Genomic DNA, 25,097 nt, shown 5'->3' with positions numbered 1-25,097 from the left:
CTCTAGGCAGGAGTGAGTGCTGGAGCCAGCTTTTTGGGAACCTTTTGTTAAGTTTTCAGTGTGAGTATTTACATCTCAAAAAGTAGGACTTGACTTATCACTTGTTGCTTGTCTAGATTTGAGAAAGTGTTAATGCAGATCAAATTTTAAAGTAAAGGTACATATATTTTAGGGGTTTTGTTGTTGTTGTTGTTGTTGTGTTGTGTGTGTGTGTGTGTGTGTGTGTGTGTGTGTTTTCCAGAGAGCCCCTTTGTTAAAAATTTCCCAGCATTCACCAGGGATTACTTTATAAACATTACTTGAGCTGACTAAGAGTACAAGTGATGGCTCAGGGATTGAAGTCATCAATAGAATAGAGGCTTGGTGACTGTAGTATAATAATAACAATAACAACAATAATGTTATAATGACATGCATATAGCACTTTGGGCAGCTAGGTTGCACAGAGTGCTGGGCCTGGAGTCAGGAAGACTCATCTTCCTGAATTTAAATCTGGCCCCTGACAGTTAGTAGCTGTATGACCCTGAGTGGGTCACTTTACCCTGTTTGCCTCAGTTTCCTCATCTGTAAAATGAGCTGGAGAAGAAAATGGCAAACCACTCTAGTATCTTTGCCAAGAAAACCCCAAATGGGGTCATGAAGAGTCAGACAAATGACTGAAAGGACTAAACAAAAAACAACATATAGCACTTTAAGGTTTGTGAAGTGCTTTACATCTATTATGTCATTTGAGCCTCACAACATCCCTACTCATAGGGCTGTTCCCCCAACTTTCACTTGTACTTGAATGTTGAGGTCCTCAGAGAGTGGTTGTTACCTCAGGTGCTCTCCTTTGGGGAGGCAGTGTACCTCATAAACCCCAACTGGTGTGCTTCCTGATAACAATCAGTCAGACTTAATTAGCTTTCAACAAAAGCATTTACTAAGGTGATATGGCAGATACAGCTGAAGGCCTGGAGTCAAGAAGATGTGAGTTCAAATTCATCCTCACAAACTTACTAGCTATGTGACCCTGGGCAAGTCACTTAACCCTGTCTGCCTCAGTTTCCTCATCTGTAAAATGAGCTGGAGAAGAAAATGGCAAACCACTCCAGTATCTCTGCCAAGCAAATGCCAAATGGGGTCACAAAGAATTAGATGTGACTGAAGCAACTGAACAATATTGACATAGTAAGAAAAGTTGGTAAAAAACACTTTCTCCAAAACATGGACACACTCTTTTATGAATACACACAAGTCAATGGAAGATATATACACACATAGAACATAATGTCAGTGATATATCCATGCAGGCAAAGGGGTAAATCACAACTCCTGATACTTTGTGGCCTGAAAGTACTTTCTTGAGTCTATAGCTAGTACAATTCTCTGGTACAAGAGGTCACACTCCGTACAGCTGCTTTCTCTCTCAGGTGATTGTCTTCATGTCTATTCTGTTTCTCTTACCACTACTGGCAGGATGCATTGCCTTCTACTGCTCCAATTTCTCCAATGACACGGACATTAAGAGGCTGGGGAGAAGCTGAGAGGAAGTATAAAAGTCCCTTCTCCCTCCCCCCTTATTAAATGCCTCAGTTTTTCCAAAATTTCTGGCTCCAACTTGAACTGACAGATCTGATCTAGAACTTTTCCACCAAGGGACACCATTTCTATAGTAGTGAACTGCTGAGATTCCTCCGGCTATTTGAAGTTTCCCCAGAGGCATGGCCAACCTGCCTGCATATTAAAAGCAATGTTCCATTCTCTACTAAATTAAAAAGGGATGACAGAGCACAACATCATCTTGTTGACACATTTAAATTTTATTATGAGTGAGGACATTTGTTTGATTATGTTAGGCTAGGGTGGTGGTAAAAAAAAATCACACATACACCCACATGTACAAAAATATTTATAACAGCCCTCTTTGTGGTGGCAAAGAATTGGAAATTGAGGGGATGCCCATCAATTGGGGAATGGCTGAACAAGTTGTGGTATATGAATGTAATGGAATACTATTGAACTATAAGAAATGATGAGCAGGCAGACTTCAAAAAAAAAACTGGGAAAGACTTACATGAAGCTGATGCAGAGAGAAATGAGCAGAACTAGGAGAACATTGTATACAGTAACAGCCATATTATTGGATGACTGACTTTGATAGACTTGGTTCTTCACAGCAATGCAAGAATCTAAGACAACTCCAAAAGACTCACAATAGAAATTGCTATTCACACCCAGAGAAAGAAATATGGAGTCTGAATGCAGATGGTACATACTATTTGCTCTCCTTTTCCTTTGTTGTTTTGTTTGATTGCTTCATTCTCATGGTTCCTCCCATTAGTTCTAATTGTTCTTTACAACATGACTGAGGGGAAAATAAGCTTAACATGAATGTATATGTAGAGCCTATATCAGATTGTATGCCATGTTGGGGGTGGGTGGGAAAGAAGTGGGAGAGGGAGAAAATTTTAAATTCAAAATCTTATGGAAGTAAATGTTGAAAACTAAAAATAAATAAATTATCAAAACAAATCACACACACACAAACACACACAGACACACACACACACAGGCCCCATCAAATTAAAATGTATTTAAGTGCTTCCCATATGTCAATTGCTGTGCTAAGTAAGTGATGGAGATACAACTACACAAGTGGAGATAGTGACTTCCATAAGCACTACATTCTAATAGTGGCAGACAACTAATATAAGAGGGCAGTGAGTGACCAGAGAACGCTGTTAGTCAATTTGGTAAGAATTCTCCTTTGACATTGATCTTCCCTTTTCTGGATAGAAATTGGCTTAGATTCCATCCCAATTCCCTCTCTCTCTCAACCTCCATTCACAATATTCCTCGTAACTACTGGGCTGAACCATAGCAGTCTCTCCACCAACACACACATAAAGCCAGGTAAAATAAAGATACAAGGGTGCCTAGAAGGGGAAAAGGAATTATAGAAGGATAAGGTAGCTTTAGGGGGATATCTGCAGAAAGTCTAAATGCTTTGTCTTACTGTGGGAAAACTATGGGCTGATTAGGGATATAATTTTCTTTAATGAAAGTGTTTGTATGTTTACAATCCTCCTATTTGCACATCATTTACAGTTCATTAACTCAAAACCCCTGAGGAAAAAGTTTTTCAGGGAAGAAATTATATTTTAAAATGTTGAAACATATATATTTTTCCAGAATGAAAGGTTTTAACCAAGTCTCTTAGTAGGAGAGCAAGGGTAGGTGGTTGAGGAATGTCTTCTGAGTACCAAGCACTGGAGTCACAACAATGTTTGATGCGGGTGGGGAAGTAAGGGATTGTTGTTGTTTGTCCTTAGTTTTCAAAGAGGACCAACGACATCATGGGGTGATGTCTGACTTGGGAGTAAATTGGATTTAAGTGAGGCATAGTTATACAACATCATATTCCTCCCTTTCTCTTCCAGAATCATCAAAGGGAATAAAGGCATAGATATGCTCCCTAGGGAAATGATTTTATTTTCTTTATTATTGGGGGACAGACTGAAAGCTTTGCATGAGCTGAAATAAAACCAAATAATTAATAATTAACATGACTGCCACATTCCAATATTGCAAGCACTTGGTACAAGGGAAAGAGGATTGGTTTTGATATCAGGAGACCAGATATCAACTCCATGCTCTAATACTTAACAGCTATGTGACTTTCAGTAAGTCACTTAATATCACTGAAGCTTTAATTTCCTCATCTGTAAAACTGGAATGATCATGCCTGAATTACACTTTTTAAATCTTATGAATGTTATATGAATGTGGACTTATTATCATTGTAGCAGTTATACACATAGAAAAGTCTAAGTCAATAGTCAACAAGTATTTATTAAGCATCTACTATGTGCAAGGCACTGTGCTAAGCACTGAAGATACAAAGAAAGGCAACAGACAGTCCTTACTCTGAAGGGGTTCATAGTCTAGTGGGGAAAACAACTTACAAACAAGATATATGCAAGATAAACTGGAAACCATCTACAGAGCAAAGGTACTAGCATTAAGGGAGATCAGGAAAAACTCCCTGTGGAAGGAGGGATTTTAGCTGGGACTAGAAGAAAACCAGGGAAACTGGGAGTCAGGGAGGAGGAGAGAAGGACATTCCAGGCATATTGGACAGTTGGGAGATAGATTATCCTGTGTAAGGAACAAGGAGGCCAGTGCTACTGGATGAAAGAATGTGCTTGAATAAGTTACGAGAAGGTAGGAGGGAGCCAAGTTATGAAGATTATGCATCTGGATAGACGATCCACATTGCTTTAAACATCAAACAGAGGATTTTATATTTGATCTTGGAGGTGATAGGGAGCCACTGTAGTTTTCTAAATAAGGAGTTACTTGTTCAGAGCTTTGTTTTCAGAAGGTAATTCTGATAGTGGAGGAGAGACTGGAGTGGGGAGAGATTTGACCCAGGGAAACAAACCAAGGATTATCTGTAATGGTCCAGGGGTGAGGCAATGAAAGCCTGTACCAAGATGGCAGTAGTGTCAGAGGACAGGAGAGAGAGTATATGAAAACTGTTACCAAAGGAAGATCTATATGAATTGGCAACAGATTGGATATGGGCAGGATGAGAAAGAGTGAGGAGTTGAGGATGACACCTAGGTTTCACTCAAGCCTCAGTGACTAGGAGGATGGTAGACTAGTAATAGTCAATTTAGGAAGAGGAGAGGGTTTGGGAAGAAAGTTATAGTTCAGTTTGGGACATATTGAGTTTAAGATGTTTATATGAAATCCGGTTTAAAATTTCCAATAGGCAGTTGGAGATGTGAGACTGGAGGCCTGCAGAGAGGTTAAATGGAAATGGAAAAGTAGATTTAGAATTTATCAGCATAGAGATGATAATTGAATCCATGGGAACTGATGAGGAATATCTCTTGTCCAGATTACTATATGCATTTGCATGGACAGCCTATATAGCTTGTCTATATCACCTGGTTCTGAGTGTAAGATGAATCTTGATTTTCCTCTGTGGCCCCTTAATGAATTCCCCAAGTCCTGTCCCACCCTTCTTTAACCCTGAAGGCATCTGGGTTTTCATCACTAATCACCTTCCCATGTCATGGTCTTCTTCAAGAATGAAGGAAAAACAATTAACAATCTGTGAGTAGTGGTAGCTGCCCCACTGGGGATCCAACGGGTCAGTTCCAGATGCAATCCAGCATCTTCCTTCCTTCCTTCCCTCCCTCTTTCCCTCTCTCCTCTCCCTCTGTTCACATAGGGAATCATATCATTACCTGCAGGTACTCTACTCAAAGGAATTTAATTTTGATGACTGAAGCCTCACAAAATATCTTGAGGTTTATGGGCTAGATTTCTTTGTCTTAAGCCCAAATCACCCTGGCTCTCATTGACTGACCAACAGTAGGCCCACCCCAATACTCGATTTGGTCATTGCTTTGGCTCTGATGGTTCAGAGTGAGCATAAACAGCAATTGTTTCTATTTTGGCCGGAAACTGTGATTTTTTTTTGACTAGGTAAAAGAGGCCATTCTTTGCCTCATTTCTTAATCACTGAATGGGCATTGCCTCAGACCTGAGACCTGAGAAAGAAGCTTAAAAGCTTAAGCTTAAAAAGGCCAAGGTCTCCCATCGCATCCAGGGCCATCTCTAGTTGCCCTGATCTATATCTTGCCACTGGACACAGATGGCTCCGGAGGAGAAAGTAAGGCTGGTGACTTTGCACAGACCTCCCTCATGTAAATCCAATTCATTTGCATATTATGGTATCACCTTACCAATGTCATGGTCCTCTTCGAGAACAAAGGACGAACAACAACAATGACATGAGGAATTCACTTTAAAAAAAGTTCTTGGCATAGCCTTTACACTCTCTGAGAAGCATTATTCTAACTCTCACTCTCATAGACACTTACTTTTAGGAAGGCTATTTCTCTTCTTCAGAGTCCTGTGGATACTTCTAATACGCTATCAGTGTGAGCCTCTAGGATGATCTGTTCTCCCTTTCTCAGTGATAACTGCCCATGACTAGTGTTCCAGTATCATTTAACCAATTAATATCAATTAAATTTTACAAAGGGATATTTATTGAGAAGATATAATAAAAATAGAAATATAAAACATTTCCCTCCCACAACCAAGGACACATTCTCCCTATACCACATTTATCCCTGGGGAGAATGGGCTCCAACTTAGAGCAGTTTTAATTGCAGTCACACTTAAATTTCACTTCCTAATACAACATAGCCAGTGGATGAGTTTGGATAAATAGCTGTTGTTGCCTTCCACTTTATGCTAGATCAAAACTGAAAAGTGGTTGGTACAGATAAGATTCATAAATTATTGGCTCAAATGATTCACAATGGCACACCAATTATTAGCAAAGGTAGAACTATCATGATTTTATTGGTGAGGGAACTAAGCCTCAGAGAAGTTAAGTGACTTTCCCAGGATCACACATTTAGTGTCTGAAATCTGCCTGATTCCAAGCCTAGTACCACATTTACTACATCCTGCCATCTCCAGATGCAGCACTCACTTGTGTGATCCTGGGAAAATAACTTCTGAGCATGAATTTCCTCATTATAAAAAGTTTAAAAAGATCAAACCACAGTATCTATACTGCCTACATCATAGGGTTGTTAAAAAAGAGTTTTATAACTTACAGAGCCCTATATAAACGGGAGTTATTATTATTACCAACAATAATCTTTCAATTGCTAACAATATATCACCACTACTTGTAACAATAGTAAGATAGTATGGCATGGTGGTCAGGCTTGGATTCAGAAAGATCTGGGCTCAGTTCCTAACTTGGACACATACGAACTGTGTGACCATAGGCAAGTTAATTAACCTCTTAGTGCCTTCAAAGAAAGCTCCTAAGACAATAAATAATAGGTAAGTTGGTGATCTGCACTGGTAGAGGGAGCTACCACACTGGGTGGTCCCCATATCAACAAACTTACAGGCCCAGAACAAAAAACTACGAAATACCATTACTAACTATAATAAAGAAGAGCCCCATACAAATCAATTAGCAAAGTTAGAATGAATCTATGGAAGACATATGTTTGCAGTACTCAGTAGCAATCAATAATTACTGTGCTTAGGTTGCTGGCTTTCCTATCCCTATAATGAGTAAGATAGTCAAAGTCCTGAACTGTTTATGTGACATTTCAATAAGCAATGCAGAAATTTACCAACATTTCCATATTCCTCTTTTAATGTCTCAATGTCTCTGACTTAATCCTAGTTCCTTGGCATTTATTACTGTTTGTTACACTAACAAGTAAGATTATGAGAATTCTAATGAAGGCTTCCAGTGAAAAACTCTGTGATTAAAATGCCATAGTAACAGTTGTATGCATTTTATGTGCCTGATTATCATAATCTATTTAGCACAAGTAAACATACAAACAGAAGGAGAAAAGCAAGCACACTCAAACTCTAGCTAAAGGAGAATTTTAAATGTGGGGAAGACAATGTAAATATGTAAATGTCTGTGTATTCTTTTTTATCTTTTCCCTTTCTCATCCTAGCCTTTTTTCTTTTCTGTTTGTTAATGAGCCATCTATGCTTCATCACATGTGGTACAGGCTCTACTAGGCCAGGGTGCATTTGGGGGCCATCTGCTGGGGACAATGTCATTAACAAATGCCATGCAGAAAGCAATGGAGATATTGGCAGCCACCTTTGACATCATGGAATACAAGAGAAGGTGTCATAAAGACGGTGTCTTTGATGTGCTCATGGTAAACAATTAAGTTCAGCTGTTACTCCATTAATGCAAGCCCCAATACAACATGATCATGCAATAAGCTGTTCTTCCCTTCTTCATCCTCTTTCCTTCTTCTGCTCTCCTAAACTTACATACTACACTACCTGGTCAACGTATGAAAAGCAATCACACCAAGTTTTTTCTTTTTTAAATACATTTTTATTTATAATTTTATTTTTTATATTATGTTTCCTACAGTCTCCCTCTTTCAGCCCTTTCACAGAGTCATTATATATAACAAAAAGTATTTTGAGGAGAGACAGACAGACAGAGAAGAAAAAAATCAGCATAACTACTGATTACTTATCAGCACTTACTTTGACCACTGATCTACTGGGAAATAACTTTACATTGAGAAACACTGAAAATATATGCAATATGCAATACTTGTGGACTTCTCACCTCTGCAAAGGGATGAGTTGAGAACATTTTCTCATTTCTTTCGAGGTATGTTTGTTCTCTATAGTTTTGCAACATTTACTTTTGATTTTGTGCGTTTGTGTGTGGTTATTCTTTCCAATTACATTGTTGTGGTCATTATGTATATTTTGTGGGCTCTTCTTCCTTTACTCTGCATCAGTTCATGTAAGTCTTTTTATGTTTCCCTTCACTCATCACTTTCACCATTTTTCCTGAGTTACAATATTCCATTATATTTGTGCATCACAGTTTATTTAGCCATTCCCCAATTGGTGGGTATCTACTTTCTTTCCAATTCTTTACTATTACAAAAAGTGCAAGTATACATACTTTGGTGTATATGTGAATTTTCTTCTTATCAGTGGCCTCCTTGGTATTTAAGCCCAGTAATGGAATCTCTGGGTTAAAGGAATAAATGTTTTAGTCGCTTTATTTACATGATTCCAAATTAATTCCCCAAATGGTTGTACTGATTCACCAACAATGCACCAGTGTGCTTATCTTCCCACAACCTCTCCAATATTGAATATTACTATCTTTTATCATCTTTGTCAATTTGCATGGTGTGAGGTAAAACATCAAGGTTGTTCTTGATTTGCATTTCTCTTATTAATAGTAATGTGGTTCATTTTTCATGTGGTCGTTAAATACTTTGCAATTCTTCTTTTGAAAATCTCATATTCTTTGACTACTTGTTCATTAGGGAATAGCTATTGTATAATAAGTTGCTTCATTAGTCTCTCTGCTCACTCCATTATTTCTAGCTCCTAATCAAGTATCAATGGACAGGTTGATTAGAATATTCTTATACTTTTATCAGTGAAGAATTTTGAAAAAAAACTGTAAGAAATGGAGGCAGAGATAAGATAATGGAAGGAATTTACTATTTCTACTGAGCTTTCCCAACCAAACACACTAAACAACTTTCTAAAAAAAAAATCTCAAATCAAATTCTGAGTGGAGTAACAAAAAAAAGTCATAATCTCTCTTTTTTCCAACCCTGGACAGCTTAGGACAACTGAAGGAGAGGCTGACCTGTAGACACTGTTGGGGGTGGGGAGGACTGGCAGGAAGTGCCTGGAGAAAGCAGTACATACTGCAGGAACTGAAGGCAGTGGCAGCACCAGCAAGAGCAGCAGCAGTGAGTAACAGGGCCAAGAGGGGTAATTGGATTAAACTCTCAGTTACCAGGAGGATAGGGACCAGAACTCTCCCTATACCATACCAGCTTAGAAGTACCAAAAACCTACAGGCTCCCAGATCTAGTGACAGAAGCTCAGGCTGGTCATTCCCCATCTTCCCACCACATTCCCAGAGGTGAGAAGAGCCTAACATAAAGTCTAAAGCCAAGAAATAAGATGTGGATAGAGACTACTATGAAATGCAAAATGGATAATTTTGACTACATTCAACTAAAAAGTTTTTGCACAAACAAAGCCAATGCAACCAAGATTAGAAGGGAAGCAGAAAACTAGGAAACAATTTTTATAGCCAGGGTCTCTAACAAAGGTTTCATTTCCAAAATATATAAAGAACTGAGTCAAATTTGTAAGAATACAAGTCATTCCCCAATTGAGAAATGATCAAAGGATATAAACAGGCAGTTTTTAGATTAAAGCTATCTATAGTCATATGAAAAAAAATACTCTAAATCACTCTTGATTAGAGAAATGCAGATTAGAACAACTCTGAGGTACCACCTCAAACCCATCAGATTGGCTAACATGACAAAAAAAGGAAAGTGATAAGTGTTAGAGAAGATGTGAGAAAATTGTAACACTCTTGGTGAGTTGTGAGCTGATCCAACCCTTCTGGAGAGCAATTTGGAACTATGACCAAAGGGCTATAAAACTGTGCATACCCTTTCATGCAGCAATACCACTATTAGGTCTTTATCCCAAAGAGATCATAAAAAGGGAAAAGGACCTACATGTACAAAAATATTGATAGCAGCTCTTTTTGTGGTAGCAAGGAATTGGAAATTGATGGGATGTCCATCAATTGGAGAATGGCTGAACAAGTTGGGATATATAAATGTATGAAATACTACTGTTCTATAAGAAATGATGAGCAGGTAGATTTCAGAAAAACCAGGGAAGACTTACATGAACTGATGCTGACTGAAGTGAGCAGAACCTGGAGAACATTGTACACAGTAACAGCAATATTGTGTGATGGCCAACTTTGATAGACTTAGCTCTTTTCAGCAATTCAATGATCTACAACTATTCCAAGGGACTCATGATGGAAAATGCTAACCACATCCAGAGAAAGAACTATGGAGTCTGAATGCAGATTGAAGCATTAACATTTTCTCTTTTTTTCTTTCTCATAGTTTTTCCCTTTTGTTCTGATTCTTCTTTCATAACATGACTAATGTGGAACTGTTTAATATGATTATTCATGTATAGCCTATATCAGATTGCATGCTGTCTTGGGGAGGCAGAAAGGGAGGGGAAAAAATTTGGAACTCAAAATCTTGTAAAAGTGAATGTTGAAAACTATCCTTACATGTAACTGGAAAAAATAAAATACTATTAAGTGTGGGGGGGAAGAAATAAGATGGGGAAATGACTGAAGAGAAGCATGAAAAGGTAAACATCAAAAAGAAATCATGAGGGACTTGATAAGGTTAAAATGTTTAGACTTCTACACGGGAAGATAATACATGTAATTCCCAAGAACTTTATCATTATTAGGGCAGGTAGAAGGAGTCTACATAGACAGAAGACATGACTGTGGATAATCTCAAAAAAAGAATAGAAGGATGAGAAAGAGAGATATACTGGGAGATGAGGAAAGGGAGGGGAAGAATAGGGAAAATTATCTCACATAAAAAAGGCAAGCAAGGAGGAGTTTTTCCAGTGGATGGGAAAATGGAGGGGGGGCCAACACTTGAACCTCACTCTCATTTGAACTGATTCAAAGAGGGAACAGTGTGCGTGTGTGTGTGTGTGTGTGTGTGTGTGTGTGTGTGTGTGTGTTTGTGTGTGTGTACCCATGCAATTGGATATAGAAATTCATCTCCTCCAACAGGGAAAAGGCAAGCTGGGGCTAAGAGAAGGAGGCATAGTAAGAGAGAGGGTAGATTAAGGGAAGCAGTAATAAAAAAGTTAAACAGGTTTTTGAGGAGTGGGCAGGGTAAAAAAGAAAAACAAAAATATAAACAGAAGGGACTAGGATCAAGGGTCTCAAGAAGAACTATTATGCTTCAGCTTGAAGTAAAAAAGGCAAGGGTTGCAATCATGATCTCAGAAAGAGTAAAAGCAAAAATGGACCCAATTAAAAGAGATATTCAGGGAAACTACATTTTACTAAAAGGTGCCATAGACAATTAAATAATATAATGCTGAACATATATGCACCAAATGGCATAGCATCCAAATTCTTGAAGAAAAAGTTAAATGAATTACAGGAGAAAATAGACAGTACAATTATACTAGTGGAGGACCTCAATTTACTCCTCTTGGACCTAGATAAGTCTAACCATAAAACAGACAAAAAAAAAAGAAGCTGAGATGAATAGAATTTTAGAAAAGTTAAAGATGCTAGATTCCTGGAGAATATTGAATGGGAATAGAAAGAATGTATCTTTTCCTCAGCTGTACATGGCACCTTCACAAACACTGACCATGCATAAACACACAAAAACCTCACAAACAAATGCAGAAAAGCAGAAAAATTGAACATGCCCCTTTCAAACCATAAAGCCATAAAAATTACACTCAATAAAGGGCTTTTGAAGCACAGACTAAAAATTAATTGGAAATAAAACAATCTAATCCTAGAGAATGAGTAAGTCAAAGAATAAACAAAGAAACAATAATTTCATTAAAAATAATGACAACAATGTGACAACATATCAGAATTTGTGGAATACAGCTAAGTAGTACTTAGGAAAAAATGTGTATTTCTAAATATTTATATCAATAAAAAAGAGAAAGAGAAGATCAACAAATTGGGCATGCAAATAAAAAAACTAGGAAAAAATTAATTAAAAACCCCCAATTAAACACAAAATGAGAAATCCTGAAAATTAAATGAGAGATTACTAAAACTGAAAGTTGAAAAAATGAAGTAATAAATAAAACTAGAAGCTGCTTCTATTTAAAAAATAATAATAAAATAGACAAACCATTGGCTAGCTTGATTTTAAAAAAGAAAGAAGAAAACCAAATTACCAGTCTCAAAAATGAAAATGAATATAAGATTAAAACAATTAATAGGGCTACTTTGCCCAACTATATGCCAATAAAGTTGACAATTTAAATGAAATGGATAAATATTTAGAAAAATGCAAATTATCCAGATTAACAGAAGAGGAAATAGAATACTTAAATAACCTTAGCTTAGAAAAAGAAATTAAAAAAGCCATAAATGAACTCCTTAGGGGGGAAAAAACCTTAGAACCTAATGGATTTACAAGGTCATTCTACCAAACATTGAAAGAACAATTAATTTCAATATGTATAAACTCCTTGGGAAAATAGATAAAGAAGGAGTCTTACTAAATTTCTTCTGTGCCACAAATATGACACCTTAACCAAGGAGAACAAAAACAAAGAAAACCATAGACCAATTTCCCTAATGAATATTGATGCAAAAATTTTTAAGTAAAATACTAGCAAGGAGATAATAGCAATATATCAGAAAGATCATATACCATGACCAAGTAGAATTTATACCAAGAGTTCTGAGTTGGTTCAATATTAGGAAAATTATAAGTATAATTAACTGTATCAATTATAAAACCAGCAAAAAATTATATGATCGTATCAATACATACAGGAAAGACTTTTGACAAAATACAGCACCAATTCCTATTTAAAACACAGGAAAACATAGGAATCAATGGAACTTTTCTTAAAATGGTAAGTAGCACCTATCTAAAATCAAGAGCAATATCATCTGTAATGATAAACTAGAATCCTTTCTAATAAGATCAGGGTGAAGCAAGGATGTACATTATTACCATTATTTTTCAATATTGTACCAGAACTGCTAGCTATAACAATAAGACAAGAAAAAAATTGAAGGAATGAGCACCAGGCAATGAAGAAACAAAACTATCTCTTTGCAGATGATATGATAATATCTTTAAAGAACCCTAGAAAATCAAATAAAAACTATTCAAAACAATAAATAATTTCAACAAAGTTGCAGTATATAAAACAAAACCATAGAAATCATCAACATTTCTGTATATTACCAACAAAATCCAGCAGGGAGACAAAAAGAGAACTTACATTTAAAATAACTGCAGATAATGCAGATACTTGGGAGTCCACCTGCTAAAACACACACAAAAACTATATGAACACAATTACAAAACATTTTTCATACAAATAAAGACCAATCTAAACAATTGGAGAAATATTGATGGCTCATGGGTAGGTGAAGACAATATAATAATAATGACAATTCTACCTAAATTAATTTACTTATTCATTGCCATGCCAATCAAATTACCAAAGAACTATTTTATCGAGCTAGAAAAAAATAATAAAATTCTTATGGAGAAACAAAAAGTTTAAGAATATCAAGGGAATCAGTGAGGGGAAAATGTGAAGGAAAGCAGCCTAGCAGCACAAGACCTCAAGCTATATTAAAAAGAGTAATCATCGAAACAATCTGGTACTGGATAAGAAAAAGAGCAGTTGATCAATGGAATAGATTAGGCACACAATATACACAATTAAATGACCATGGTAACCTATATTTTATCAACCCGAAGATCCAAGCTACTGGGCCAAGAAGTCACTATTTGACAAAAACTGCTGGGAAAACAGGAAAGCATTCTGACAAATTAGGCATAGACATCTCACACTGTATTACTAAGTTAAAGTCAAAATGGGTCAAAATTTAGGCATAAAGGGTGATGTCACAAGCAAATTCCATTAACATAAAAAAAATTACTTGTCAGATCTATGGATAAGGGAAGAGTTTATGATCAAACAAAAGATAGAGAGGATCAGATAAAATGGACAATTTTGATTACATTAAATTAAAGAGGTTTTGCACAGACAAGACAAATGCAATGAAAAATAGAAGGAAAGTGAGAAACTGGCGAGGGGGCAGGGGATTGCAGCAAGTTTCTCTGATAAAAGTCTCATTTCTCAAATATATAGGGAACTGAGCCAAATTTCTAAGAATAAGGGTCATTCCCCAATTGCTAAATGGTCATAGGAAATGAACAAGTAGTTTTCAGAAAAAGAAAGCAAAGCCATCAATAGTCATATAAAAAATGCTTTAAATCACTAATAGAGAAATGTAAATTAAAACAATTCTTAGGCACCATCTCACAGCCATCAGGCTGCCTAACATGTCCAAAACTGAAAATGACAAACCCTAGAGGGGATATGGAAAAATAAGGTGAAATGGAAGGAGAGAATTTGGAGATAAAAAATAAATTTTTTAAATGAGAGAGAAAAAAGAAAAAAAAACTTTAAGAAAAATTATTGGACATATTTAGAAGGAAATGATTTAGTTGGAAATAAGGACTTATAGGCACAGTTTCGTTTGGAAGGGCAAAAGAGAATGTAAATGCCTAATTAGCAGTTTGACAGGCTATTTTATTCCAGTAAAACTTCAGTTTAAATATTAGCCACCCAGAAGATAGTAAGAGTTACACCTTATAAATGTTACCAAATTCTGTTCTAATCATTCTGTTAACGTATGCTATGATTCTTTTATGTATGAGAATGAATAATCTATCCTTTATCCCGATTCATATTTCACAAGAAGTACCTATTTTTCTTTACCCCTATTTGGAGTGGAACAAATAAAGAAACTTCCAAGTATCTTCATTTGTTAGAGGACAACTGAGTCTCTCAAAGATTTATCAAATAGGTTTCTCTTAAAGCAGGAAAAATAACTATAAAGTTTTTGCTGAGAAAACAGAAAGGTCACTTTTAAAGATATTTTCTATTTCAAAAGATAATTTCTAATTGACATTTCTGTGGTGCTTTAGAATTTTCAAAGAACTTTACATGTGTTATCTCATTTGATCCTCACTACAATCCTATAAAGTAGATTCTATTCTCATTTTATAGATGAGGAAACTGAGGGACAGAGAGGTTAGGTCACTTGTATGGGATCACACAGCTAAAATATTAGAGATAGAATTTGAACTTGGGTCTTCTCAAGTCCCTGGAATTGGGAAAACATAAGTTCAAGCCTTGTCTCTAATACATATTAAACATGCAAGCGTAAGAAAATCACTGAGCTCTTCAAATTTGTTAAGTCAAAAGTCCAGATAGAAAAAGCCATAGTTTATTAGAGGTTAAAAAAATTTTGAGGGGCAGTTAGGTGGCACAGTGGATAGAACACCAGCCCTGAAGTCAGAAAGACCTGAGTTCAAATTCAATCTCAAACCAAACACTTGACACTAGCTGTGTGACCCTGGGCAAGTCACTTAACCCCAGTTGCCAAAAAAACAGGCACAAAAAAAGTTGTTTTAAATAATCTTTTTTTTTAAAACTACCTGTTCATTTCCTTTGGCCATCTATTTTTTTAAAACTAACTATATTTTAATATAAATATATTATTTTGGAATTCTATTGTTTTATTTTATACATTTAAAGACATTATTTTGATATTCTGAGAAGGGTTGCATATGTTTCACCATACTGCCAAGAGGGGTCAATGATACACAAAAAGGTTAAGGACTTCTTATCTAGACCATTTTAAAGATAAGAGAAGAAACTCAGGTTCAAAGAAGATAATGATGGCCCATGATTTTCAGAAGATTTTACTTTTACTTTGCATCTACTTTTGAATTTCAAAAGAATTGTCAACAATTGAAATTATAAAGATATTTTTTAATTTCAGATAAATATATTTGTTTATTTTACATGCATTTATAATCTGTCTGTCTCTCTCTTTCTCCCCTGTTGAATCAAAAAGAAAAGAAGGAAAGCACAATACTATTCCATTCCATTCATATGTCATGATTTATTTAACCATTCTCCAATAGGAAAGGCTCTTAGTTTCTGGTTTTGAACCAATACAAAAAGAGCTACTAAAAATACTTTTGTATGCATAGGTCCTTTCCCTCTTTTTTTTGATGTCTTTTGGAGCACAGGCCATGTGCCAGTGTAGCTGAGTCAAAGGGTATACACTGTTTAGTAACCTTGGGGTCATAGTTCCAAGTTGCTTTCCAGGATGGTTGGACCAATTCACAGTTCCAGTGCACTAGTATGCCTATTTTCCTTCAACTCTTCCAACATTTGTCATTTTCCCTTCTTTTTGTCATCATCTTTGCCAATATTATGGACATATGTATACATACATATATTTTATGCCAATATTATGAAGTAAAGTCTCAAAATTGCTTTAATTTGCATTTCTCTAATTATTGATTCTTTAGAGTATTTTTCCATATGGTTACTAGATTTCTTCTTTGACCATTTATAAATCAGGAAATGACTCATAGTTTTATAAATGTGTATCCATTTCTCAAATATCTTTCTAAATCTTTATCAGATTTTTATCAGATACCTGCTACAACAAAAATTCCCATGTACCTTTCCCTTTAAATTTTGACCATATTATATTTATGCAAAACCTTCTATAATAAAATTTTAAAGTATGTTATTCTTGACAGTTAAAATAGCATATACTTTATTATAAGAAGACATGGCTACTTCAGTTGACATCTAAATCTCCAACAAATAAAAGAAGATACAATGCACATCATCCTGCATTTTTCTAACTCAATGATAATTATTAAAAAAAAAAAAAACCCAAGTAATGAAGTTGGAGAGAAACCCTCTTGTCGACTTCCCTGCAGTTATGGTGAATAGGGCACTTGAATGATTTTGAAGGAGCCATTCCATGGCGCATGCTCCTAGAGCTCCACTGGAAACTTCCAGGGACTCCAAAGACACGAGAATTTTTGTTTGAACTTTCAGAAATTTGACAAACTTCCTAGATGGTTCCAGCCATGTTGTGGTCCAGCACTTAAAGGATTGGATACTTGAGAATGATGTGGAAAATCTTGAATGGTCCCTTGATCCTCCCCCTGCCCAGTGACAGCAGTAAAGTGGTGAAGAACCGTGTTTGTTAAAAAGAAATAGCTTTTGGCTTAGCCCTCTTGGCTGAGACTCTCCCATGTGGCGAATAGTGCTTTGATTCTCTAATGCAGGGGAGTAGGGAATATATGACATTCATTTCCTCATTCTGCCACTGGCCCCAGCAGGAACATAGACTCAACGAAGTAATCATGGACTCCTGTGGCCTTTTTCCATTTTGTATTTCCCCTCCTGAGCAGGAAATCTTGTGAGTTTCAAGGTCCAGATGTTTACAAGGACAGGGGCAATGATGGCAGGGTTTACTAGAGACTGGTTGTGGCACTGGCAGATGCAGGAGTAGTTTACTGTGGAAACAGCTGAGAACAAAGTTCAGAGGAGATTGGGTTTAGAATGGAGGAAGAATAAGCAGAGCTGAAGTAGAACGTAGAATGTCTAATTAGCCATGTGACAGATTATTTTACATTGAGAAAGCTTAAGTTTAAATATTAGCCAACTAGAAAACAGTAAGATTACGATTTACAAATTCTGTTTTCATCATTTTGTTAAACTATGCTATGAATTGATTCTTTTATGCTTAGCATTCCTTTTTGGGTTTGGGAATAAACAACCTAAACCTTGCCCTGATTTATATTGAGCATAGATTATCTATTTTTTCCCCCACCACTTTGGGAGAAGCAAATAAGATACGTAAAGTGCTTTGCAAATCTTAAAGCACTTTATAAATGCTAGTTATTGTTATTGTTATTATTGCAAACACCTTTGACTTTTAAGTCATAATCTAATTTACTATAATTAAATCATCCCTAGGGTAACTGGAGGGATGGTCTTAGGAGGTCAATGAATATGTGATAGGGACTCCCTCTGACCAGAGGCCAGGCTCCCCAAGGCTAAACCTAGTCCAAACCACATGGTTGAGTCCAAGACAGAGAACATCAAGTGACCCAGTCTTTGTGAGCTGCTCAGATGAGCAGTCCCTAGTTGCTAGATAAATATTTAAAGTGAATTTTTTTTAATGAGGCGTGTATGCTATATTACATTTATGTTTCATACAATATGGACCTAATAATCACAGGAATAGGATGAGAGTGGAATTCAGGAGACATGGGCCCATGGCAAGGGTATTAGTCAGAGGACCTGAAGTCAAATTACACCCTTTGTCATATACTACTTATGTGACCTTGGACAAGTCATTTCACCTCTTTGGGCCTTGGTTTCCTCATCTGGATAATGAGAAACTTGAATTAAATGGCCTTTAAGGTCTCTTCTGGCTCTAAATAAATGATCCTAAAATGGCAGCTTTCTACCAAATGTGGTCAATGTCACTTTTGTGGGAGTATTTTGTCAATGAATTCTTGATTATTTTTAATGTCATGAGGGCTGTCCCCTTATGTGCAGCATGGGGGCATCATTGTGTGGCTTGGAGGAACCCCAAACAAGTCTGTCTAGTCTCTTCTACCCCTCATCATTCTCCAAGGGAGACTTTAATTCCGGTGAGGAGGGGAAGCAACAGGCCTGGACCAGAAGCTCCGCCACTCTGCTCCCCTCAGAGAGAGGGGCTACTGGCTAGAATTATATCTATCTGCTCCTTTAAATATTATTAGCCTAGGAGATGTGGTTTTTAGGTTCAAGATAAACTTCTGACTGCTGATTCTGATCCTACTTAATGGGGAAAGAGGGTTCCATGCTTTATGTTCAAGGCTTACTCCCTTCTCACTAAACACTAGTTCCACAATGATCACACCTATAGGTAGCAAAGGAACCCATTAATTCAAGATGATAACAAAAGAGAAATCAGAGAAAGGATTCATAAGAGAATATATACCAGGCAGTACAGAGTAAAGGAGCTCTCTCATTCAGAGCAAGACAATTCTGCTCAACCAAAAGAGTCCCAGATCTCACCTGAAGGGGAAATTCCCCAAAGTCGCTAGCAGATCAAGCTAGGGATAGAAACGTGAAGGAAGACTGCCAGCTCCTCTCATACTGTTTTTTTCCCAGAATCTTTTTTTTCCCAGCAACCTGAAATGGGGTTAACATCTTCCATTTTCTCTCTTGAAGCTGGAAGCCAGAAGCCAAAGCCAAAGAGACACTAGAACTTGAAGAGACTGACCTTCCCCTCTCTCTTTAGCTCCTGCCAATTTTGCCCCACCCCTCCCACAGGCTCAAGCAATTGGTTTCCAGAGGAGAGAGTCCCATACCAATGGATTTGGGACTCAGATTACATTAAAATAAAGGGTTGAGCGATAAATCAGAAAATTATAGGATATACCTGGTGTCAACCTAAATAAATGTTGTTATATGTGATATGATTTGCAAAGACAAAACATTAATTCAATAAACCTGTTCCATGGGACTCCTGGCTAAGATAGTGACATGAGAAGTTCTAGCCAAACCTCAGGGTCCCCTGAGCAGCAACAATAACAATTGTGTAATAACTAGCATTTATATAGCACTTTAAAGTTTGCAAAACACTTCACAGATATTATCTCATTTTATCCTCACAACAATCCTGGGAGGGAGGGAGGTGCTATTATTATCCCTATTTTGTAGGTGAGGAAACTATGGCAGAGATATGTTAAATGACTTGGCCAGGGTCCTGTAAGTAGTACTCAGGACTTCCTGACTTTAGAAGGAAGATATATTTCCTTCAGAGTTCTTCAGAACCAAGGTATTCACTGAGATTTATCAGGGTTTCTCTGCTTTCTAGTGCTGTTATCATTTACATTATTGTAGCCTTTGTACATATTACTCTCCTGGTTTTATTTCCTCCATTCTGTATCAGTTTATGCAAGTCTTTTTTGGAATTTATCTACCATAATTTGTTCAGCCAGTTGTTATTAGTTTAGTTTTGTTTGGGGAGAGAAGGGTTTGCAAGGAGTTTCACAAGGAGTACAGCTGTGAATATTTTGTTAAATAAAACATTTTTTTTTCACTGACCTCTTTAAGATACATGCCCAGTCTTGGGGCCACTAGGTCAAAGGATATGAACAGTTTGGTAATTTTTATGAAAAATTCCAAATATATTTTCAGAATGATTAGAGTAATTCATGGCTTTACCAGTTGCATATTCTTCTCACAGCCCTCACAACACTGTTTCCATTTTTATCTTGCCAATGTGGTATCTTAGAGATGAAACCTCAGTGTTATTTTTATTTGTATTTCTCATTTGTGAATTCATTTGAGCCATTCTTTTACATGGTTGAGAGACCGGGTGCTGTAACGTAAAGAATGCTAGATTTGAAGTCAGTTGATCTAGGATCAACTACGGCCTCTGCCACTTATTTCCCATGTGGCTTTAGGTAAGTCATTTAATCTCTCAGGACCTCAATTTTTTCAACCATAAAATTAGGAGATTGTGCTAGATGACACCAGAAGTTCCTTCCATTTTGAATCTATGACCCTATGTTGATTTATACTTCTTTCATAAATTTTCTATTACTATTCTTTTACCATTTACCCATTGGGGACTAGGTATCATCTTTGTGTCTCATATTAAATGTCTTCGTTGTATAGAAATTTTAATTTTAATGAAGTTAAGTAAATTTTTCTTGTCTCCAATAATTTATTTTATTTTCTAGGTAAATAAAAAGCTGTTTCCTCTCTGCAATTGAAATACAAATACTTGTTCATTTAAAAGTTCTTTTTATGTGTATAATTCATTCTGATATAAAGTATGGTATGAGGAACTGAATTAATGGTCCACCATATTGCTAGCCAGTTTAAAAGCTGGTACATTATTCAGCAAAAATTGTGGAAGAATTGGATAGGAATATAGTGAAAAATGGAATTTGATACACTTCACTCTAAATATCACAAGAGATAAAGAATTGATTCCAAATGAATCAATGCACTAAATATTTTTAATCATAAAAAATAAGAAGATAAGGAGTTCTATATCTGTCACAGTTTCATGGAGGTAGAAAATTCTTATCTGGTCAAGAAATAGAAGAATATAGAGTACACAAAATGAATCAATTTGAATCTATAAAAATAATGTTTTAGTGTAGGATGTAATACATCCTGAATGAAAGAGAAAGAAATAAATTCAGGGAGGAGGGTCTTTGCAATAAATCTATAAGGAATTGACCCAAATTTATGAGTAAAATGCATTCCCCAATGGGTAAAGCTCAATTCAAGCAATTCAGAAGAGAGAAATGTATGTTGAAACAACCTTCAGACACAGCATTATGTGCATTAAATTGGCAAAGATGGTTAAAATTCAATGTTGTCAGGGTTATAGAGGAACACTTACACTATAACAATCCTGGTGGAGCAATAAATTGGTTTAATTTTTTTTTTAATATCATGATGGCATTATACTATAAGGACTACAACTATTCATATCCTTTGTACCAATGATTCCACTTCTAGGAAAAAAAGGCTTATTCAGACAAGAGTATTTGTTCTGATAGTGATATTAGATTAATTGAAATAACTAATATGTTTAACAATTGAGAAATAAACAAATTTTGGTATATGCATGTAATGGAATTATTTAGCACCATAAGAAATTATAACCATGAAGAATGCAAAGAAATACAGAATGACATATAAAGTGATATATGATCAAGAAACCAGAATCAGACTAAGATACATTCTGACTGTGATTACGTAAAAAATTATAGTAGCAATAACAATAATAAAATCCAGAAAAATACACAGAACAAAAAGAATACAGAGCATTCTCTTTCTGTACAGAAAGTATAGGGGTGGTTTTTTTTGTCAATATCTGGTGAAACCTAATATACCCTTAAAAGCTTTTTTAAATAACAGAACTTTATAGCTCCAGAAACAAACATTTTTTGTTGTTGCTGTATGTTAGAATTCTCATTTATGTTGATGGTTACTAAATTTAGAATAATTTTAAGAAGAAAAGTAAAAGAAATACAACGTCATGTCTTTCTGCGCATTCTTGCTCTCAAGTCAAAATTCTCTCTATCTTGGAGGAAAGTAACAACAATAACCAAAACAACATAAATAACAAACTGATAATTTAATTTTTCTCTTTTCCAGTGATCTCACATCCCACTTTAAGACTTTTATGTATCTCTTTTGATCCCCCCAACAATCCTGTGAGGTAAGTAAATGTAACCTCTATTTGGCTTTTTTAAGACCTTTCACAACCTGGCCTCACTTTACTCTTCCAGCCTTATTATACATTATACATCCATATTATACATTCTTCTCTTCCCACAGCCACACTAATTCTCTTGCCATTCTTTACAGATGACACTCCATCTTCCATCTTCATGACTTTGCACTGACTGATCTCCAGCTAGTCCTTCCCCCTTTACTCTGACTTTTAAATCCCTTGATTTCTCCAAAACCCAGCTAAAGTGCCACTTTGTACATGAAGACTTTCCAGATTTCCCCAGCTAAGCAATAAAAATCACCTTGTATATATACATACATACATACATACATACATACATACATACATACAGGAAGAGAAAGAGAAAGAGAGAGAGAGATTATTACAAGATACCTAGACACAAAGACATAAAGAAAAAAGAAAAAATAGACCCTCCCCTGAATATTTAAACAAATAAGTCTGTACATGTGTAAGGAGGTTTAATCACAGGAGTCCCTGGTTAATGTAGAATACAGAAATGCAAAAGCAACCTTTTACCAGTAGTCTGTGAAATAACCCCTTCTTTTCCTGTTCTTTCTCCCTCTCTTAGACTTCTAGACCCAAGGTTAAGGTGAGGTACTTTCTCCTTTACTCCCAAGAAATAGAGAATGGTGTCTTGCAAGAGAAGCATATTTCAAACCTGAGAGGAGTTTTCCCAGATTGCCAGGTCTTGGCTGACATACTCTGCTTCTCAGAGCCCAGGTGTGATAGAACCAGGATTAATCCCATTTCCTAGCAACAAGGATGTTTCCCCTAAAAAAACAGAACAAAGCTGTTCCCAAGACCAAACAGGGTCCTACCTCCCTTGGCAAAGCTTTCTGGTCACCCTAGGGGTATAAAAAATCCCATCCACATTGAGTCAGAGTCCCTTGTAGTTGGTAGATGTGCAAAGGAAGCTGAATCTAGAAAAGCTGAGTATATTATATCCTTGTTGAGACAGGGCAGAGCTAACCTCTTTCTGCTACCCTCACAGTAACTTATGAGTGCCTCATTTCATCCCACAATTGATCTTGAATTAACACAGTGCTTGTCTAAGATTTATCCCTAACAGCAGGCCATAGACCATTCCTGAAAATGGATGGTACTTGTAAATTTGAGAGTATTCAAAAGACAGTTCCTAATTTCTCTTTGTCTAAAATGGGAGAAAATTTCCTCAACACCATGCTTGTTGGAGAAAGAAATTGAAAAGGACTGCCCTATGTGAAGGGCTGAAACCCATAAGCAGGTAGTGGGTAGGGAGGCAGGGAGGAACAGGAACAAACTTTTTAACCTTCCATCATATTGCTGCGAGTTGCTATTAAAAGTGCAAGTAGCCATTGAATGGGTAGTTAACCAGTCTCCAAAGTGGGGAGAGGGGGCCAGTGCTTGAGTGCTTTATAATTTGGTATTTGTTCAAGTGCTCCTGTGGGTCTCTTTTGCCATGAATTTTCCACAGTATGTAATATAAAGGTTGTATCATACCTAATATTTATATTGTACCTTGAGTTCTTTTGTGGGAGTTGGGGGCCCTGTTACCCATATTTAGGGAACCTAAATAAGAACTATTCCTAAAATTTCATTATTCTTTTCTTATTTAATATTTTATTTTGCCCCAATTACATGTAAAAACAATTTTTAACATTCATTTCTCTCCTCCCCTCTTTTCTCCCTCCACCATTGAGAAGAAAAACAGTTTTATATAAGTTACACATGTGCAGTCATTCAGAGCACTTCCATGTTAGTCATGTTGTAAAAGAAAACACAGACCAAAAAACCCCCAAGAGAAATAAAGAGAGTAAAGAAAAAGCATTCTTCCATCTACATTAAGGGTCCATCAGTTCTTTCTCTGGAGATGGATGGCATTTTTTATCATAAGTTCTTCAGAATTGTCTTGGATCACTGTATTGCTAAGAACCAAGTCATTCACAATTGATCATCATACAACATTGCTGTTACTGTATACAATGTTCTCCTGGTTCTACTCATTTCCCTTTTCATCAAGTCGTATAAGTCTTTCCAGGCTTTCCTGAGAGCATCCTGCTTGGCATTTCTTATACCACAGTAATATTCTATCACAATCATATGCAACAACTTTTTCAGTCATTCCCCAATTGATGGACATTCCCCCAATTTCTAATTCTTTGCCACCATGAAAAGAGCTGCTATAAATATTTTTGTACATATAGGTCCTTTTCCTTTTTGTTTCTTATCTCTTTGGAATAGACTTAGTAGTGGTCAAAGGGTATACATGGTTTTATAGTCCTTTGGGCATAGTTCCAAATTGTTCTACAGAATGGTTGAATATGCATACAACTTCATCAATAGTGAATTAGTGTCCCAATTTTCCCCCATCCCTTCCAACATTTGTCATTTTCATTTTCTGTCATATTAGCCAGTCTGACAGATGTGAGGTGGTACCTCAGAGTTGTTTTAATTTGCATTCCTCTAATCAATAGCAATTTAGAGAATTTTTTCATGACTATAGATTGTGTCAAGATATTAGGAGAGACCCTGTTTTCCAGAGCTAAGGCCCAGCAAGCAAGCTCACAGTCTGGATGATTTCTGCCACAGAAAAATCACAGAATTGTTTCTGGTCCTGAAGTCCTGCTATGAATCAGACTTGTCACATTGTTGCTGTTACCCCTCATTGTCAGGGCCATAGCCCAATGCACAGCCGTTGGTGTAAGTATTGAGATCCACCCACCCCACTAGAGGCAGGGCTCTGGCACACGTGTCCTGGCTTGCAAGCCATTTCCCTCACTTGGGAATTAAACTTGACTCCTGACTCTCCTGT

General features: G+C 36.4%; 1 long non-coding RNA gene across 1 annotated transcript in view; it reads left to right on the top strand.

Annotated features, from left to right (window-relative positions):
• LOC110214781 (uncharacterized) overlaps nucleotides 1-25,088 on the top strand; it is a 56,625-nt gene extending 31,537 nt beyond the window's left edge. The window contains exon 3 of the long non-coding RNA XR_002326371.2: nucleotides 22,207-25,088. This is a non-coding gene — a long non-coding RNA (uncharacterized LOC110214781). The remainder of the gene's footprint in view (nucleotides 1-22,206) is intronic.
• The last annotated feature ends 9 nt before the right edge of the window (nucleotides 25,089-25,097 follow it).

This window comes from Phascolarctos cinereus, unplaced genomic scaffold, assembly GCF_003287225.1.
Source record: "Phascolarctos cinereus isolate Bilbo 61053 unplaced genomic scaffold, phaCin_HiC Scaffold_726;HRSCAF=1367, whole genome shotgun sequence".
Classification (NCBI taxonomy): domain Eukaryota; kingdom Metazoa; phylum Chordata; class Mammalia; order Diprotodontia; family Phascolarctidae; genus Phascolarctos; species Phascolarctos cinereus.
This window is presented reverse-complemented; position numbering and strand designations above follow the sequence as displayed.